This window comes from Elephantulus edwardii, unplaced genomic scaffold (assembly GCF_000299155.1).
Source record: "Elephantulus edwardii isolate Elephantulus edwardi_28Jun2011 unplaced genomic scaffold, EleEdw1.0 scaffold00213, whole genome shotgun sequence".
In the NCBI taxonomy this organism is placed as follows: domain Eukaryota; kingdom Metazoa; phylum Chordata; class Mammalia; order Macroscelidea; family Macroscelididae; genus Elephantulus; species Elephantulus edwardii.
The window spans coordinates 2,756,585-2,763,488 of NW_006399963.1; the positions used below are offsets into that span (position 1 = coordinate 2,756,585).

Consider the following 6,904-nt stretch of genomic DNA (forward strand, 5'->3'; position numbering starts at 1 on the left):
AACCCAAAATCTCTGTAAATGTTCATTAAAACTAATAAAATTTAATAATAATAAAAAAGAGTGGATAGATAAATATCATTGCATTAGAACAGATAAAAGAAAGATCTAAAATGTACATATGATTAGGCATTATACATATGACAACAGCAATTGCAAAGAGTACTGGGGGGTGTGCGTGTAGGTAATTGTACAACAATGAATGAATATTTTAAAAAAATAAAGTGAACTGGGAGGGAGAACGAGGGGGTAAAATGTGTAATAATCGAATGAAACTCTAACCTCTTTGTAAATTCTCCTTACGATCATAATTAAATGAGGGCTGAGTGGCTGCGGGGCGAAGACCTGGCCAGGGTTACAAGGGGACCAGGAGCCAAACCCCCCCACCCCCACCCCAGCCACTGCAGTCCCAGCTCGTGCCTCCGCTGCTTCCTCGCTGCATCTGTCACCTCGCCTCCCACCCATGTCTCTTTCTCGTGCGACCACCCGTTCGCCCCCCACCCCCGCCCGTAAGGACTGGAGCCACCAGCCCACCGCAGGCTGTGCTCTGGGGCCAGGTGAGCCCCGCAGGCAGCGCAGGGGTTAAGCGGCCCAAGTAAACCCAGCAGGGTGATTGGAGCCAGAGATTCTTGAGCCTGCTGCTCTCTCCTGGCTTCCCGCTCTGCACCCATGGCTCCATCGCTGGGCCGCGCACGAGCCTGGCTCCAAGCAGGAAACGATGAAGGGAGACATCAGATTTCTCAACGGAGAGGAGGACGCAAGCAGGAGGGAAGACTCCGTCATCACCACTGGGGCCTGCAGCGACCACTCCTTATACTCCAAGGTTGCCCCCTCGCCCACCTTCCTGGAGGCTATCAGCACCCCAGAGATCAGAGGCCGTCGTTCAAGCTCACGACTATCCAAGAGGGAGGTCTCCAGCTTGCTAAGTTACACTCAGGATCTGACGGATGAAGGAGACGACGGAGAAGATGAAGATGGCTCTGACACACCCGTGATGCCAAAACTCTTTCGTGCAACGAGGACTCGTTCGGAAAATCCAGCTGTATGAATTCGAAATAGCAACAGATCCACCAGACAGGAGAGGCAAAGGCCCTCCCCGCGTTCTACCCGAGGCCACCAGGGCCGAAATCACGTGGAAGAACCCCCAGTGGAGTCCCCGCCTACCAGGTCCCCAAGAGGCCAATTGTCATCCAAGGCCACACCATGGTCATCCCCTCCCAGTCCCTACCTGACTGTCGACCTCACAAACGAAGATGTGTTGTCACAGACAAGCAGCACCCTCTACGTCTGCTTGGTGCAGGACAGCCAACTTGAAAACCTGCAGTCGCCAAAGATGGATGGAGATGGAAGAGACGTAAAGGACGTAGAGTACCAGGATGGAAAGAAGTTTAAAATAGGAAACCTTGCATGGGGAAAGATAAAAGGATTTTCCTGGTAGCCTGTCATTGTGGTCTCCTGGAAGGTAACCTCCAAGCGCCAGGCCATGGCTGGCATGCGCTGGGTCCAGTGGTTTGGTGATGGCAAATTCTCAGAGATTTCTGCAGATAAGCTTGTATCTGGGCCTTTTCAGCCAGCACTTTAATCTAGCCACTTTCAGTAAGCTGGCCTCCTACAGGAAAGCCATGTATCATGCCCTGGAGAAAGCTAAATCAAGAACTAAAAAGACTTTCCCTGGTAGCCCTGGAAATTGTGGAGGAACAACTAAAGAACATGCTAGAGTGGGCTCTTGGGGGCTTCAGGCCAAATGGGATTGAGGGACTCAAACCCAGTGCCAAGCAACCAGAGAATAAGGGCCAAAGACGAACCAGTGATGACACTTCAGACAGCGGTGCCCCACCCAAGTGTCTCAAGACAAATTGCAATTAACAGCCCATGAGAGAACGATCAGAGTAGAGAGCAAATGGTTTCTGATGTTAGCAACAAGAAGACTACTTTGGAAGATAAGTGCTTGTCCTGTGGTAGGAAAAACCCAGTCTCCTTCCATCTGTTCTTTGAGGGTGGACTCTGCCAGATGTGCTAGGACCAGTTCCTTGAGCTGTTCTACATGTACGACGATGACGGCTACCAGTCCTACTGCACAGTGTGCTGTGAGGGCCAAGAGCTGCTCCTTTGCGGCAACACGAGCTGTTGCCGATGCTTCTGTGTGGACTGCTTGGAATTGCTGGTGGGCCTGGGCACGGCGGATGAGGCCAAGCTGCAGGAGCCCTGGGGCTGCTACATGTGTGTGCCGCAGTGCTACCACGGTGTCCTCTATCGCCTGAAGGACTGGAACACACGCCTGCAGTCCTTCTTCACCAGCGACATCAACTGCCACTATGAAGCCCCCAAGGTGTTCCCTGCCATTCCTGTGGCCCAAAGGCAGCCCATCCGAGTTCTTTCTCTGTTTGATGGAATTGCAACTGGTTACTTGGTCCTCAAAGTATAGAAATATGTGGCCTCTGAAGTGTGTGAAGAGTCCATTGCTGTTGGGACCGTTAAGCATGAGGGGGTTATCAAATACGTGAATGATGTCAGAGACATCACCAAGAAAAATATTGAGGAGTGGGGCCCGTTTGACTTGGTGATTGGTGGAAGCCCATGCAATGATATCTCAAATGTGAACCCCGCCCGCAAAGGTCTATACGAGGGTAGTGGCAGACTTTTCTTCGAGTTCTACCATCTGCTGAATTATGCACGACCCAAGGAAGGTGATAATCGACCATTCTTCTGGACGTTTGAGAATGTTGTAGCCATGAAAGTTGGTGATAAGAGGGACATCTCAAGATTCCTAGAGTGTAACCCCGTGGTGATCGATGCCATCAAAGTGTCTGCTGCTCACAGAGCCCATTACTTTTGGGCAACTTGCCAGGAATGAACAGGCCCGTGATAGCATCAAAGAATGATAACTCGAGCTGCAGGACTACTTGGAGTTCAATAGGACAGCAAAGTTAAAGAAAGTACAGACAATAACCACAAGTCAAACTCGATCAGAAAAGGGAAAAACCAACTTTTTCCTGTTGTCATGAATGCCAAATAAGATGTTTTGTGGTGCACTGAGCTGGAAAGGATCTTCGGTTTCCCTGTATACTAACTACACAGATGTGTCCAACATGGGCCGAGGTGCCCGCCAGAGCTGCTTGGAAGGTCCTGGAGCATTCCTGTCATCAGACATCTCTTCGCCCCCATGAAGGACTACCTTGCCCGTGAATAGTCCCATGGCAGATGCACTGGGGGCCTAGAGGAGGTTGGGCAGGGACAGAACCCAGGAGGTGGGCTTCTCAAACTCTGCCCTGCCTCAGTCCACCTGTGGAGGGTGACCTCTCATATGTGTTTACTCCACTGTAACAGGAGCAGAGCTAGCCATCCCTCTTCAGCATGGAGAGGCTCTGGTGGGCTTCTGTTGCCATACATCCAAGGTGTCAACTCAGACCTGGCTGCTCCTAGTAGCTGAATATGATGCTCAGTTATTATTATTTTGTTTCTTTTCTAAAACTTTAAAACTTGAAAATAGGTAGCTAAGATTGCTTCCCTTCCTCCTTCCCCGTGTTTACCACTCAGAGAAACAATAAAATACCAAAACCAGTGCTGACAGCTCTCCTATAATTCTTAGGTTAATGCAGTGAAAGAATCTTAAGATGGTTTTTGCAAGACTTGATAAGTACTGTTTATTGTTTCCTGCTCCACATCACAGAAGTGTGCAGCAATGAACCTGTAGCAAAGGGATATTTAAAGGACCCAGGTTATTCCCACCCCCCTGTAGGGCTAGCAGAAAAGGAAATGATACATATATATTTTGAATTTTACCTGGCAAAATCTTCTCTGCAGTGTCAGGGCTAGAATCTGCCCAGATAGTATTTTCTACAAGGATAATGATTTCAGCAGGGATGGTATCATTATCACATTCAGGTCTATTTTTACCCCAAACCCAAAGGCAGGGCCACACCTTTGGTAAATCTTTCCCACTAACTGGGGGCCCTCAGGAAAGGGTAGTCTGAGTTATAAGCTGCCCCATCTTAAATGGAGGAACAAGTATAGTTCTCTATAATTCACACATTCATGTGAGATGAAGGAGAAAGCTTGGGGATAACTCACCCCTCAAAGAAAAGAGGAACCCGAGAAATATTACTCAGGCACAGGTCCCCAGTCATAGAAGTATGATATCCCAATTCCTCATCCCTTTTCTGAAATCTGAAGCAGTGACAGCCAGGATTGAAGCACATGCCTCATACTTTGTCCTCCTCCAAGATGTCAGGAAAAAAACACAAACTAAATATGCAGTAAGCTTGTGCCTCTCTCCAGAGATTTTAAAATAAAATCCCCTTTTTATGCCATAATAAGTCATTTTATAAGGGCAATATGAGGTCAAACAAACTGTATTTAAGAAATGCTGCCATTACAGCTTTTAGTATCTTTTACTTCTACTGGTGCTATTTTGTAGACTAAGAAACATTGGCAAGTTTTGTGGTGTGTGTGTTTTTTTTTTATTCTTTAAAAAATTTCAGTATTTTATGTTTAACATTTTCATAAACTTTGTTTTTTAATGAGCCACACAACATGAATGGGGGAAATTGTGCCTTCTCTCAACAGTTTTGCTGATTGTTTTTGTTGTTGTTTTAGGCAGAATGATGATGGATACCTAGAGTTTACTTGATATTTAATTAAAATCAGTATTTCTCTAAAAAATCATAATTAAAATGAATTTTATGTTTCTTTTTCTTTTGAAAGAGAGGAGCAAACTGGGGTGGGGGAGAGGACTGGGCGGGGAGAGAAGTGCAGCAATGAATGAATGGAAATCCAAAATCTCTGTAAATGTTCATTAAAATTATTTTTAAAAAAGAATTGGCAGAGGTAGGTTCAAGGAGTGTGGGGACAATGTTAGACTTCATGAGAACTGGTTTTGTACTACTTATATTGTGGATGGGGACGCTACCCCTTGCAGGGTTAATGGAGGTCAAATATGGCTGCTTCCACTCTATCCTTGTTCTTTTTACACCTGATTAAACAAATAATGAAACAAAAAAAAAAAGAAATGCCAACTGAGTTCAGCCCTTTTGATTTTCCTTTTGTGCTCCTTGCACATTTCATTGTAATACTTTGCTTTGTCTTCCCGAGATGCCCTTGAAATCTTCTATTAAGCTCCTTCTTGATTTCTTCCCTTTGCTTTGGTTTCTTGGCTCTTTAGTGCAATACTCAGGCTCTCTTCTGACATCCATTTTGACCTTTTCTTCTTCCTCCATCTTTGTAATCCCTTTTGCATTCTTCATGGATGATATTCTTTTTCTTTATTTTATTTTATACTGATTTACTTACAAAGTTTGTATACATTGCTTTTCACCCATAGATGATATTCTTGATATCTTCCCACAGCTCATTTGATCTTTGTTCATTAGTGTTCAACGCCTCAAATCTGTTCCTAATTTGGCTTTCATTTTCAGGAGGAATAAACTCAGGATGAAATTTTGATTCCTGTGGATTTGATTTTACCTTCTTTCGTTTTTATTTTAATTTGCATATGAGTAGTTGATGGTCTGTTCCACAGTGATTACCTGGCCTAGTTTCCGCTGCTAATATTGAACTTCTCCAGTGTTTCTTTCTACATATGTAATCAATCTGATTCTTGAGTATATCATCAGATAATATCCACATGTATAGCCTGTGTTTATGTTTCTTATGAAAGATAGTTGCAATAAATAAATCATTGATTGTGCAGAATCCTACCATTCTACCCCCAGCCTCATTTCTGTCATGAAGATGTTTTCCAACTGTTGTTGTTGTTATGTGCCATCCCATCTTCCCAGACCCTCCCATCTTCCCAGGTAATTGAAGACGCAAAAATCGCGCTACATTCATTCCGGCAGGCCGCTCAGAGAAGGGGTTAAGGCAACCGGCTAGCTGAAGCCTGGGCAGCTTAGAAGCCAGTCTCAGACACTCCCATCTTCCCAAAACCTCCCATCTTCCCAGGTAATCGAAGACGTTTTCCAACTACTGATTCTTTTTCCTTGTTCCCAACGTTGACATTTCAGTCTTCCATTATTATTAAAGCATATTGATGACACGTTCGATTGATTTCTGATTGCAAAAATTGGTAGCAATCATCTATTTCTTCCTCTTTGGCTCTGGTTGTTGGGTGTATAAATTTGAATAATAGTGGTATCAATAGGTCTTCCTTGTATGTGTGTAGATATTAATCTTTTACTCACAATATTGTATTTCATGACAGATATAGAATAGGCCTTTTTAACTATGAAAGTGACCCCATTTTCCCCCTTTTCATCTCCAGGCAAAAGTGTCCCATGCCAATTCATCTGATTTTACCAATACCTAATCAATTCTTTCTTAATGTCCAATTTTCCTACATTCATTCTCCTCACATTCCACATTCTAATCATTAGTTTTTGCTTGTGACTGTTCCTCCTACTTTGTGTTTCAAAATTTGAGGGCTCAGACTCAGTTGTCATATCTGTTTTTCTACTCTAAGTGTGCTCTATTGCACATAGGTTTTTCAAAAGGTCTGTCATATTTTGGAAGTGGAAGGCCAATTCTTCTTCCTAGTCTGTTTTAATTTGGAAGCTTAGTTTTAGAACAATATCTGTCAGACAAACACTTTACCAAATGGAGCAAATGAAAGACACTTCCCCTTACAGAAATAACCAATATATTCAGTATCTTTCCACCCTAGCACATGTGTCTTCTTCTTTCCCTTTCACTACTAGATCAGTATTTCTTGCACTCCTGCCTACTCCACAAGTTACTTCTGTGATATCTTGGGCCTCGCATTGCTACACATCTATCACACTAATATGCCTGTCTCACATTTAGGGGGATGCAAGTCCACTTGGCCAACTGACTGGAAGAGATCTATATTTGTTCCTATCCCAAAGAAAGGTGACCCAACAGAATGTGGAAACTACAGAACAATCTCACTGAT

The 6,904-nt window shown here is 44.2% G+C and overlaps 1 protein-coding gene and 1 pseudogene across 1 annotated transcript in view; one reads left to right on the plus strand and one right to left on the minus strand.

The window, feature by feature from the left end:
- Nucleotides 1-6,904, minus strand: part of WDFY4 (WDFY family member 4) — a 704,682-nt gene that overhangs the window by 160,034 nt on the left and 537,744 nt on the right. The window lies entirely within an intron of this gene.
- Nucleotides 716-3,187, plus strand: LOC102870210 (annotated as a pseudogene).